This window comes from Globicephala melas, chromosome 4, assembly GCF_963455315.2.
Source record: "Globicephala melas chromosome 4, mGloMel1.2, whole genome shotgun sequence".
In the NCBI taxonomy this organism is placed as follows: Eukaryota; Metazoa; Chordata; class Mammalia; order Artiodactyla; family Delphinidae; genus Globicephala; species Globicephala melas.
Window position 1 is genome coordinate 56647791 of NC_083317.1, and position 14583 is coordinate 56662373.

A 14583-nucleotide genomic window follows, 5' to 3' on the forward strand; every position below is an offset into this window, starting at 1 on the left:
TTTTTGTCCAAGGACGATTGTTAAATAGGTGTTTCTGTGGGAAGGGCTGGAACTTCCTATTCTTCTATCTTGCTGACATCACTCTCTCTGGTCAATTTAATATATATATATATATATATATATATATATATATATATTACATCTTTATTGGAGTATAATTGCTTTACAATGGTGTGTTAGTTTCTGCTTTATAACAAAGTGAATCAATTATACATATACATATGTTCCCATATCTCTTCCCTCTTGCGTCTCCCTCCCTCCCACCCTCCCTATCCCACCCCTCTAGGTGGTCACAAAGCACCGAGCTGAACTCCCTGTGACATGCGGCTGCTTCCCATTACCTATCTATTTTACGTTTGGTAGTGTATATATGTCCATGCCACTCTCTTGCTTTGTCACAGCTTACCCATCCCCCTCCCCATATCCTAAAGTCCATTCTCTAGTAGGTCTGTGTCTTTAGACCTGTCTTACCCCTAGGTTCTTCATGACATTTTTTTGTCTTAAATTCCATATATATGTGTTAGCATACGGTATTTGTCTTTCTCTTTCTGACTTACTCTGTATGACAGACTCTGTGTCCATCCACCTCATTGCAAATAGCTCAATTTCATTTCTTTTTATGGCTGAGTAATATCCCATTGTATATATGTGCCACATCTTCTTTATCCATTCATCAGAAGATGGACACTTATGTTGTTTCCATCTCCTGACTATTGTAAATAGAGCTGCAATTAACATTCTGGTACATGACTCTTTTTGAATTATGGATTTCTCAGTGTATATGCCCAGTAGTGGGATTGCTGGGTCATATGGTATTTCTATTTGTAGTTTTTAAAGGAACCTCCATACTGTTCTCCATAGTGGATGTACCAATTCACATTCCCAGCAGCAGTGCAAGAGTGTTCCCTTTTCTCCACACCCTCTCCAGCATTTATTGTTTCTAGATTTTTTGATGATGGCCATTCTGACTGGTGTGAGATGATATCTCATTGTAGTTTTGATGTGCATTTCTCTAATGATTAATGATGCTGAGCATTCTTTCATCTGTTTGTTGGCAGTCTGTATATCTTCTTTGGAGAAATGTCTAGGTCTTCTGCCCAGTTTTGGATTGGGTTGTTTGTTTCTTTGTTATTGAGCTGCATGAGCTGCTTATAAATTTTGGAGATTTTTTGTCAGTTTCTTCATTTGCAAACATGTTCTCCCATTCTGAGGGTTGTCTTTTGGTCTTGTTTATGGTTTCCTTTGCTGTGCAAAACGTTTTAAGTTTCATTTGTTTATTTTTGTTTTTATTTCCATTTCTCTAGGAGGTGGGTCAAAAAGGATCTTGCTGTGATTTATGTCATAGAGTGTTCTGCCTATGTTTTCCTCTAAGAGTTTGATAGTTTCTGGCCTTACATTTAGGTCTTTAATCCATTTTGAGCTTATTTTTGTGTATGGTGTTAGGGAGTGATCTAATCTCATACTTTTACATGTACCTGTCCAGTTTTCCCAGCACCACTTATTGAAGAGGCTGTCCTTTCTCCACTGTACATTCCTGCTTCCTTTATCAAATATAAGGTGACCATATGTGCATGGGTTTATCTCTGGGCTTTCTATACTGTTCCATTGATCTATCTTTCTGTTTTTGTGCCAGTACCATACTGTCTTGATTACTGTAGCTTTGTAGTATCGTCTGAATTCAGGGAGCCTGATTCCTCCAGCTCCGTTTTTCATTCTCAAGATAGCTTTGGCTATTCGGGATCTTTTGTGTTTCCATACAAATTGCGAATTTTTTTGTTCTAGTTCTATGAAAAATGCTAGTGGTAGTTTGATAGGGATTGCATTGAATCTGTAGATTGCTGTGGGTAGTAGAGTCATTTTCACAATGTTGAATCTTCCAATCCAAGAACATGGTATATCTCTCCATCTATTTGTATCATCTTTAATTACTTTCATCAGTGTGTTATAGTTATCTGCATACAGGCCTTTTGTCTCCTTAGGTAGGTTTATTCCTTGATATTTTATTCTTTTTGTTGCAATGGTAAATGGGAGTATTTTCTTGATTTCACTTCTAGATTTTTCATCATTGGTATAAAGGAATGCCAGAGATTTCTGGCATTAATTTTGTATCCTGCTACTTTACCAAATACATTGATTTGCTCCACTAGTTTAATGGTAGCACCTTTAGGATTCTCTATGTGTAGTATCATGTCATCTGCAAACAGTGACAGCTCTACTTCTTCTTTTCCGATTTGGATTCCTTTTATTTCCCTTTCTTCTCTGATTGCTGTGGCTAAAACTTCTAAAACTATGTTGAATAAGAGTGGTGACAGTGGGCAACCTTGTCTTGTTCCTGATCTTAGTGGAAATGCTTTCAGTTTTTCACCATTGAGGACGATGTTGACTGTGGGTTTGTCATATATGGCCTTTATTATGTTGAGGAAAGTTTCCTCTATGCCTACTTTCTGAAGGGTTTTTATCATAAATGGGTGTTGAATTTTGTCAAAAGCTTTCTCTGCATCTATTGAGATGATCATGTGGTTTTTCTCCTTCAATTTGTTAATATGGTGTATCTCGTTGATTAATTTGCGTATATTGAAGAATCCTTGCATTCCTGGGATAAACCCCACTGGATCATGATGTATGATCCTTTTAATGTGCTGTTGGATTCTGTTTGCTAGTATTTTGTTATGGATTTTTGCATCTATGTTCATCAGTGATATTGGCCTGTAGTATTCTTTCTTTGTGACATCCTTGTCTGATTTTGGTATCATGGTGATGGTGGCCTCATAGAATGAGTTTGGGAGTGTTCCTCGCTCTGCTATATTTTGGAAGAGTTTGAGAAGGATAGGTGTTAGCTCTTCTCTAAATGTTTGATAGAATTCGCCTGTGAGGCCATCTGGTCCTGGGCTTTTGTTTGTTGGAAGATTTTTAATCACAGTTTCAATTTCAGTGCTTGTGTTTTTTCTATTCATATTTTCTATTTCGTCCTGATTCAGTCTTGGCAGGTTGTGCACTTCTAAGAATTTGTCCATTTCTTCCAGGTTGTCCATTTTATTGGCATAGAGTTGCTTGTAGTAATCTCTCATGATATCTTGTATTTCTGCAGTGTCAGTTGTTACTTCTCCTTTTTCATTTCTAATTCTATTGATTTGAGTCTTCTCCCTTTTTCTCTTGATGACTCTGGCTAATGGTTCATCAATTTTGTTTATCTTCTGAAAGAACCAGCTTTTAGTTGTGTTGATCTTTGCTATTGTTTCCTTCATTTCTTTTTCATTTATTTCTGATCTGATTTTTATGATTTCTTTCCTTCTGCTAACTTTGGGGTTTTTTTGTTCTTCTTTCTCTAATTGCTTTATGTGCAAGGTTAGGTTGTTTATTTGAGATGTTTCCTGCATCTTCAGGTAGGATTGTATTGCTATAAACTTCCCTCTTAGAACTGCTTTTTCTGTATCCCATAGGTTTTGGGTCGTCGTGTCTCCATTGTCATTTGTTTCTAGGTATGTTTTTATTTGTTCATTGATTTCTTCAGTGATTACTTCGTTATTAAGTAGTGTATTATTTAGCCTCCATGTGTTTGTATTTTTTACAGATCTTTTCCTGTAATTGATATCTAGTCTCATAGTGTCGTGGTCAGAAAAAATACTTAATACAATTTTAATTTTCTTAAATTTACCAAGGCTTGATTTGTGACCCAAGATATGATCTATCCTGGCGAATGTTCCATGAGCACTTGAGAAAAATGTGTATTCTGTTGTTTTTGGATGGAGTGTCCTATAAATATCAATTAAGTCCATCTTTTTTAATGTATCATTTAAAGCTTGTGTTTCCTTATTTATTTTCATTTTGGATGATCTGTCCATTGGTTAAAGTGGGGTGTTAAAGTCCCCTACTATGAATGTGTTACTGTCGATTTCCCCTTTTATGGCTGTTAGTATTTGCCTTATGTATTGAGGTGCTCCTATGTTGGGTGCATAAATATTTACAATTGTTATATCTTCTTCTTGGATCGATCCCTTGATCATTATGTAGTGTCCTTCTTTGTCTCTTTTAATAGTCCTTATTTTAAAGTCTATTTTGTCTGATATGAGAATTGCTACTCCAGCTTTCTTTTGGTTTCCATTTGCATGGAATCTTTTTCCATCCCCTTACTTTCAGTCTGTATGTGTCTCTCGGTCTGCAGTAGGTCTCTTGTAGACAGCATATATATGGGTCTTGTTTTTGTATCCATTCAGCCAGTCTGTGTCTTTTGGTGGGAGCATTAATCCATTAACATTTAAGGTAATTATCGATATGTATGTTCCTATTCCCATTTTTGTAATTGTTTGCGTTTGTTATTGTAGGTCTTTTCCTTCTCTTGTGTTTCTTGCCTAGAGAAGTTCCTTTAGCATTCGTTGTAAAGCTGGTTTGGTGGTGCTGAACTCTCTCAGCTTTTGCTTGTCTGTAAAGATTTTAATTTCTCCATCAAATCTGAATGAGATCCTTGCTGGGTAGAGTAATCTTGGTTGTAGGTTTTTCTCCTTCATCAGTTTAAATATGTCCTGCCAGTCCCTTCTGGCTTGCAGAGTTTCTGCTGAAAGATCAGCTGTTAACCTTATGGGGATTCCCTTGTGTGTTATTTTTCCCTTCCTGCTTTTAATATATTTTCTTTGTATTTAATTTTTGATAGGTTGATTAATATGTGTCTTGGCATATTTCTCCTTGGATTTATCCTGTATGGGACTCTCTGTGCTTCCTGGACTTGATTAACTATTTCCCCTCCCAAGTTAGGGAAGTTTTCAACTATAATCTCTTCAAATATTTTCTCAGTCCCTTTCTTTTTCTCTTCTTCTGGAACCACTGTAATTTGAATGTTGGTGCGTTTAATGTTGTCCCAGAGGTCTCTGAGACTGTCCTCAGTTCTTTTCATTCTTTTTTCTTTATTCTGCTCTGCAGTAGTTATTTCCACTATTTTATCTTCCAGGTCACTTATCCGTTCTTCTGCCTCAGTTATTCTGGTATTGATCCCATCTAGAGTATTTTTAATTTCATTTATTGTGTTGTTCATCATTGCTTGTTTCATCTTTAGTTCTTCTAGGTCCTTGTTAACTGTTTCTTGCTTTTTGTCTATTCTATTTCCAAGATTTTGGATTATCTTTACTATCATTATTCTGAAATCTTTTTCAGGTAGACTGCCTATTCCTCTTCATTTTTTAGGTCTGGTGGGTTTTTATCTTGCTCCTTCTTCTGCTGTGTGTTTTTCTGTCTTCTAATTTTGCTTATCTTACTGTGTTTGGGGTCTCCTTTTTGCAGGCTGCAGGTTCGTAGTTCCCGTTGTTTTTGGTGTCTGTCCCCAGTGGCTAAAGTTGGTTCAGTGGGTTGTGTAGGCTTCCTGGTGGAGGGGACTAGTGCCTGTGTTCTGGTGGATGCGGCTGGATCTTGTCTTTCTGGTGGGCAGGTCCACGTCTGGTGGTGTGTTTTGGGGTGTCTGTGGACTTATTATGATTTTAGGCAGCCTCTCTGCTAATGGGTGGAGTTGTGTTCCTGTCTTGCTAGTTGTTTGGTATAGGGTGTCCAGCACTGTAGCTTGCTGGTCGTTGAGTGAAGCTGGGTGCTGGTGTTGAGATGGAGATCTCTGGGAGATTTTCGCCATTTGATATTATGTGGAGCTGGGAGGTCTCTTGTGGATCAGTGTCCTGAAGTTGGCTCTCCCACCTCAGAGGCACAGCAGTGACTCCTGACTGCAGTACCAAGAGCCTTTCATCCACACGGCTCAGAATAAAATGGAGAAAAAGTAGAAAGAAAGAATTAGTAGAAGTAGAAAGAAAGAAAGGAGGGAGGGAGGGAGGGAGGAAGGAAGGAAGGAGGGAAGGAAGGAAAAAGAGAAAGAAAGAAGGAAGATAAAGTAAAATAAAGTAAGGTAAAATAACAAAAGTTATTAAAATAAAAAAAATAATTATGAAGAAAAAAACGTACGGATAGAACCCTAGGACAAATGGTGGAAGCAAAGCTATACAGACAAAATCTCATACAGAAGCATACACATACACACTCACAAAAAGAGGAAAAGGGGAAAAAACCATAAATCTTGCTCTCAAAGTCCACCTCCTCAATTTGGGATGATTTGTTGTCTAAAGGAGGGAAAGAAGGAAGGAAGGAAAGAAGGGAGTGAGGAAGGGAAGGAGGGAGGGAGGGAGGAAGGAAGGACGGAAAGAAAGAAAAAGAAAGAAAGAAGATAAAGTAAAATAAAATTATTAAAATAAAAAATAATAAGAAAAAAAAATTAAAAAGTTGATTGTGGACCTTTAATCCGCTGCTTCTGAGGCTGCTGTGAGAGATTTCCCTTTCTCTTCTTTGTTCTCACAGCTCCCAGGGCTCAGCTTTGGATTTGGCCCCGCCTCTGCGTGTAGGTCGCTGGAGGGCGTCTGTTCTTCGCTCAGACAGGACGGGGTTAAAGGAGCCGCTGATTAGCGGGCTCTGGCTCACTGATGCCGCGGGGGAGGGAGGGGCATGGAGCGCGGGGGCGAGCCCGCGGCAGCAGAGGCCAGCGTGACGCCGTTCGTACCAGCCTGAGGCGCATGCGCTCTCCCGGGAGAGCCGTCCCTGAATCCTGGAACGCTGGCAGTAGCGGGCCGCACAGGCTCCCCGGAAGCGGGGAGTGGACAGTAACCTGGGCTCACACACAGCCCTCCTGGTGGCAGCAGCAGCAGCCTTAGCGTCTCCTGCCCGTCTGTGGCGTCCGCGCTCTTAGACACGGCTCGCGCCCGTCTCTGGAGCTCCTTTAAGCAGCGCTCTTAATCCCCTGTCCTCGCCCACCAGGAAACAAAGAGGGAAGAAAAAGTCTCTTGCCTCTTCGGCAGGTCCAGACTTTTCCCCGGACTCTCTCCCGGCTAGCCGTGGCGCACTAACCCCTGCATGCTGTGTTCATGCTGCCAACACCAGTCCTCTCCCAGTGCTCCGACCGAAGCCCAAGCCTCAACTCCCTGCCCCGCCCGCCCCGGCGGGTGAGCAGACAAGCCTTTCGAGCTGGTGAGTGCTGGTTGGCCCTGATCCTCTGTGCGGGGTTCTCGCCGCTTTACCCCCCGCACCCCTGTTGCTGTGCTCTCTTCCGCGGCCCCGAAGCTTTCCCCCTCCGCCACCTGCAGTCTCCGCCCACGAAGGGGCTTCCTAGTGTTTGGAAACCGTTCATCCTTCACAGCTCCCTCCCACTGGTGCAGGTTCCAGCCCTATCCTTTTGTCTCTGTTTATTCTTTTTTCTTTTGCCCTACCCAGGTACGTGGGGGGTTTCTTGCCTTTTGGAAGGTCTGCGGTCTTATGCCAGCGTTCAGTAGTTGTTCTGTAGGAGTTGTTACACGTGTAGATGTATTTCTGGTGTATCTGTGGGGAGGAAGGTGATCTCCGCGTCTTACTCTTCCGCCATCTTCCCCAAAGACTCAATTTAATATATATTAATCAGAGATGACTATGTGATCAACTGAACCACTCATGATTAATATCAGTTTAACTATATTCAGTAGTTTAGTATTACAAGTAAAGCTATGATGAATCTTTTGCTAAATTAGTAGTCATTTTAAACATAAGTAAAATTTTAGTTATTTGATATATGGATATTTGCAGATTAGATATTATTAAAGTGATCTTAAACCTGAATTTTGAGTAGCTCTGTCCATTTCCAGATATTTGTTGTTTCTTGAAGCAAACTGCATTGCTTTGCTATCTACTCACGTTTCCTCTTTGAAAGTAAACAACTAAAAACTTGGAACTTACCCATGGGGTAAAGGGTTGATTAACAATATAGATTTACATTTCTCTTTGATTGCATAAAATTCTTATTTTACCTGGCTTACATCAAAGATAAAGTGTTTATGTTCATTTATGTTAATTGTTGACCTTTTCTTTTGATTAACTAAGCCTGTAACCAATTAGAATTCAGACATATTTCATGTTCACGTAACATGGTGTATATCTAGTCTAAATGTGGAAATGAATGTCTTATGTAGGTAGCATAAAACAGGCACATAAAGGAGAGATTTTCAACAAACGGTTCTTCATTGTGAGAGCAATTGTTTTAGCATTCTAATTCACTACAAAATAAAGCCGTGAGAATTTTGAGAAACAAAGAAAAATTAACATTGATCAAGTGTTCCAGGCGTACTCAACCAAAGGACTAACAATCTAATTGTTGAATATGCAATTCTAAGACGCCTTAGGACCAAATTGTGAAAATATAGAATTTTCATAGTTTAGGGAGATGATCTTCTCAGTATATTTAATACCATAAAGGCCAAACTGTAAGCATTGTGTTTAGTTCTGGACATAACCCTGGAGAGGGGTTATTCATATGCTGGAGGTTGTCTAAACAATACATGGATTGTTGGGACCTCAGACCACATGATTAACTATTGGAGTAACTGGGGTATTTAACTTGGAAAAAAAAACCAATCAAAAAACAACAAAAAAATAAACAAACTTGATAGTGGTCTTTAAATATTTGAGAGACTTTTATGTTACCCATCAATTAGGATTGTTTTTTCAGGGTTTCATGGGGTGAGGGGTAGGTAAAAATTAAGACTATATATTTCACTTTAACATTAAAAAAAGAACTTAATATTCAGAACCACTTAAAAAGCTATAATGGTTTGCTTTAACAAGAGGGATGTTATCATTGGAAATGGTCAAGGATTCTAAACTGTCATTGAGTTGTGAGGATATAGAGTAGATTCGAAGGTCTAATAGATACTTGGCTTAACTCTATAATTGGGTTAGGCCTATCAATGTCCCCTCTAAATTAGATTATTTCTGAATATATGGTATAAAAATGATTGTAGAACCTAATTTAGAAAGGAATTACACAGTAAAAAGCATGAAATAGAGAAACATTTATCAAAACAGACATTAGTCCTACACACAATAAAATACAAAATAATGCTGAGAGAAACAAAAGGAGCCATAAATAAATGGTGAGATATGTCAAGTTCATGTATTGGGAGATTCAGTGTTGTTAATTAAAGTGTTAATTTCCCCTGAAGTTATTTATTAATTCATTGCAATCTAAATAAAAATGCCAATGGATATATTCTGATAGAAATTGACATGCTTGATTGTAAAATGTATATGAAAACCCAAGCAACCTAAAATAGTTAAACAGTTTTGTAAAATAAGGACAAAGCTGGAGAACTAGCACTATCATGATTTCAAAACTTGACGTAGATATATTTATATAATCTGTATGTATATTATATAATCTATATGTATATAATCTATATGATATGTATACATATCTATACATATATAATATATATGTATACATATATTATATATATAATATATATCTATATATACATATATATGTCTATATATACAGATATATAGATGTAGAGCTATCACAGAATGAAAAATAAATCAATGCAGTGGTAAATGGGCAAAATCAAAATAGTGGAACAGACATTTCACAAAATAAGGTGTATGAATATGAAGTAAGTATTGAAAGTATGCTCAGCATCAGTAGTTATTAGGAAAATCCAGTTAAAATCACAATTAGGTGCAATGCCCCACCTAATAGGATGGCTACCATTGAAAAGAAAACCAATGTTGGCAAGGATGCAGAGCAACTTGAACACTTATACATTGTAGGTGAGAATGTAAAATGATAGAGCCACTTTTGAAAACTATTTGGCAGTATCTTATAAATGTAAATGTATACCTGTTATACCACGCAACATTTTCACTGTTATCAAAGAGATGTAAAAATATTTGTCCATTAAAAAGACTTGTACAATAATATTCATAGAAGGTTTATTCATAAGGGTCAAGAACTGAAAGCAACCCAAATATTTATTAGCAAGTAAATTAAACATATTTTCATAAATTCATACAACAGGATACTTCTAAATGATAAAAAGAAACAAACTACTGACACAGGTGATAACATGGATGAATATAAAAAATAATATGTTTTAGGAAATAAGCCATATGAATATAAGTTCATACTGTATGAATCCATTTATGTGAAATGTTAGAAAGTCAAAATAATCTTTAGTAACAGAAAGTAAGTCAGTGATTTTCAGGGATGCATTGCACTGGCTGCAAAGAGGCACTCAGGAAACTTTGGGGGTAATAGAAATGCTTTATATCTTAATTTTGATGGTGGTTAAACAAGTTTATTTATTATGCAAATTCATTAATTGTATGCTTAAAAAGAAAGATGGTGAAAAAACGTACATGTTAAAAGTAATCAGAATGTAAAGAGCTAAATATTATAGAAACATCTTAAGAGTGATTGTTTTAGGAATAAGCACAATAAAAACATTGCCCAAAAGACTATTGAACGATCAAAAGTCACTAAAGAAAAAGAAGATACTCACAGAACAGAAAAAGAAAAAAAGGAGGTGGAAAAGAAAGGATAGAACCGTTTATATTAATTGATACTTTTCCATGTAAACAATGACTAAATATGTTAATGTAGACATAAAATCTGATTATAAAGGAAAAGGGTAATATTCTCCTGGTGGTTTCAGGAAATGATGTTTTTGTAAGTAATATAATTTAGAACAGGCTTGAAAGGATGTTCTCCTTCTACATCATCCCAAACTGCCTTTTCAATAAAAAAGACATATGGCATTAATTATAGGATGGCAATGTGGAAGGCACATGTTAATTTTCATGTGAAAGAAATTGCATAAAATATTTTTATGACTATCATCATTATAATAACACTTCCAAAATACTTGCCCAGCCCTGAAAAGAATATTTGAATTTTATGTCAATTGCAGCAGGCTAAATCAAAGATGTTGCTGTTATCATATTAAGAATAATAGTCCTGGGCCTCCCTGGTGGCCAGTGGTTGACAGTCTGCCTGCCAGTGCAGGGGACGCGGGTTCGTACCCCGGTCCAGGAGGATCGCACATGCTGCGGAGCGGCTGGGCCTGTGAGCCATGGCCGCTGAGCCTGTGCGTCCAGAGCCTGTGCTCCGCAACTGGAGAGGCCACAGCAGTGGGAGGCCCGCGTACTGCAGACACTGACTTCTTTTCAGTAATCTCTCATTCAGATTACTTAAAGCAGTGACCATGGAATTGTCAGGCAAGAATCATTTGGCGGACTTTCTGGGGATCTCATTATTATTGTCCCTGTCTCTAACTGGGTGCAATATTTCCCGGCTCAGTTCTGGCAACAGTTAGCTCTTGAGGATCCAGTGAGTAGACAGAAGCTTCGGACATAGGTTCAGACTGACTTATCAGTGTTCTTTTCTCTCATAGCTGTATTTTGTGAGCACCTGCTTTTTGTGTTCTAGGCTCTACCTTTCTCTATGAATTTCTAATACCTACTAGTTCTCTGCTACTTTGGCGGTTTTCTCTAAACTCCAACTCGAGCTTTATAGTTAAGGTACCCACCATGGCTGAGTAGCTCCTAAGACTCCTGCTCTGGTTTTTTCCTAGATAACTTACACCATGGCTAGAGAAGGTATCAAGGCAAGATGTTTTTATATAACTATGTGAGAAAGAGACTGCCCTGTTTGGTATAACAAAGTTATACATGCACATGGTAACACATAAATAAAACAACAGAAAGCCTACAATAAAAATCTAGCCACCTCCAGCTCCAGCTTATTCCTTTAACCTCCCACTGCCTTCCCCTGGAAGAAATCAGTTTTAACCATTTCTATTTTTATTCCTATTGCTGACTATTCCTCAAAAAATAAGTCATAGGCATATAACATTATTATCTAGACATTATTTATTGACTCTATGAAAAATGAAGACTTTGCATTCATATACTCTCTTACCTACCATTCTCACCCCTCCATTATTTATACTTATGTGATTATTTTTAATTTATTTTTTCATATCCTTGGTTGACTTCCAATAATTAATAGTTATTTTAACGTTTGACTTTGTACCATGTCTCTTTTCCTTCTTAAACATTACAACTCTGTTAGCTGTGTTTTACTTTATGAATTCCACCTTTTCCTCCACATCTCTCTTTTCTAAACCTTCCAACTTCTGTCAGCTGTTTTACTAAATTTTCAGAATAGATAGTATTTATATTTTTTAAACGTTATTTATTTATTATTTTACCTTTTTTTCCCTTCCAGCATTACTGAGATGTAATTGACACACAGCACTGTACAAGTTTGTGTACAGCATAATGATTTAACTTACATACATCATGAAATGATTATCACAATAAGTTTAGTGAACATCCATCATCTCACAGAGATACAAAATTAAAAGAAATAGGAAAAAGAATTTTTTTCCCTTGTGGTGAGAACTCTTAGGATTAACTCTCTTAACAACTGCCATATATTACCTACAACAGTGTTAATTATATTTATCATGTTGTACATTATATCCCTAGAACTGATTTATTTTACAACTGGAAGTTTGTACCTTTTGACTCCCTTCATCCAATCCCCCCTCCTCCCACTCTCTGCCTCTGGTTACTGCAAATCTTTTTCTATGAGTTTGTTTGTTGAACCCTATTTAAACTTCTTGTTTGATCTCAAGGTCAATTCTAAATGTTTACAAGCAAATAACAGGGTTTACTTTACTGTAATATTACTCAGTACAGAGGCAAGCTGAATGATAGGGTTTTGTTTCTTTCTAATAGATTCATTATAACCTTGTGCCATTGAAAACACATGGTCCTAGAGTAAAATTTAATCTTTTCCTACATCCTATCAGTGGTTTAAGATTAGGGAAGTCACTTTACTTTATATTTGGATCACAACTCTGTTGTAGTTTTTCTTTCCACTGATTATTATTATACTATATATAATAATATATATTATATATACAACAATATATATTATGTATACTTACATATTATATTATTGAGATTTTAAATTGCTTTTGGTTTTTTGTTAGAAAAAATACAAATGTCTTCTTTAAGTTGTGGCTAATGGATTTTAGGTTTTTATTCTGTTACTTGAATTTAGAGGGTATTGATTTCCTGATTTATTTTGGATGGTTTCTCTTCAGGTCTATCACAAACTGTCATTCTGAACTTTATTTGTATCAAAGTTTTGGAGTAATTCCATTGTTTTCCTCTTTTTAGACTTCACACTTACTTCACTAAAGTACATTCCCAGGTAACTTCCTTAGAATAGGTGTATTGAATGTGAACTTTCTGAATCTTTGCCTGTCTAAAATTACCAATTCAGTCAGGTACAGAAATTTCATATGCTGAAATTGTTTTCTCAGAACTTGTAAGTTATTGAACCCCATACCACTGCTGCTGCTGAAAAGATGACATAGATCCTTGTTTCTAACCTTTCCTTCCTCCCTCCCTTCCTCCCTCCCTTCCTTCCTTCCTTCCTTCTCTAAATATATATATATGAACACCCAAGAGCCAGGGGCTCTGATATCTGAGGGCAGGAGTAGAAGGATGTATTAGCTCAAGAAGGGAAAGAAAATTCACCTCCACTTTTGTGTTCTATTGGGTCCCTCAGCAGTTTGGATGATGCCCACCCACACTGGTGAGGGTGGATCTTCTTTACTCAGTCTACTGATTCAAATGTATATCTCTTCCAGAAATACCCTAATAGACACACCCAGAAATAATGTTTTACCAGCTATCTGAGCATCCCTTAGCCTAGTGAAGTTGACATATAAAATTAGCCATCACATCTGTGTTTTCTTGGTTTACATTTTCAGACCATCCTAGATTTTACTCTGTTGACAGTATCTTCAACTCACCTTTTCTGTTGTCTTTTTGTGGTAAATCCAGGTGGGAAAAAAATCAACCCTGGATGATTTCAACTGGCTAGCTTCAGTTCTCTATTCACAGGTAGCTAAATTGAGCTGGAGAAAAATCAACAAACCACCCAGACTAATGCTAATACAAAAGTATGATCCACAAATTGAAACAGGATTTAAATTGTCTTATATTACTTATACATTTCCCTGCTCTATTATTTTGCCCATTCTCCATAGCTATTATTTAAAATTTTATTATCTTATATTTCACACCCTCACATCTTCCCTTGACTTTCTTAGGCAAATGACTTCCTAACCTATCTGCAAAGACACTAGAAGTCACAAACAAGGACTTGTCTCAACTCCTATATTATTGACTATACACTTACCTACATTTTTACTCACCCGAGGTTTCTTACCTTCCGTACAACAGAAAAGGGTTCTCTGTAGATACCTTTTTGAAGGCTTGCTTTGATTCCTGTGTTGAGACTACACAGCAGTGAAGAGATGCTAACATAGAAACCCACTAGGGGACTATAGTTTAGGTGACAAATTACGGTAGCTTGGTCTGGGGGGATAGCAGTAGAAATTATATGAGAAATGACCGAATTCTTGATGTAAAGGTAAAGCTAGTTATATTTGCTTAAGGAATAGATGGAATGTGTGAGAAAAAGGGGAGTCAAGGACATCTCCAAGATTTTTTAACAATTGAAGAATAGAGTTACCAGTTGCTGAGCTGGATAGGACTGTAGAAGTAGAAGGATTTGGGATAAAGATCAAATCAATTTGACACATTAAGTTTGAGACATTAGTTAGACATCCAAGTGGATGTGTTAAGTAGGGGATTGTATCTATATTTCTGAAATTCAGGGAAAACTCCAGGTTGGGGATTTACATTTGCAATCCGTAAGCATGCACATGTACTGAAAAC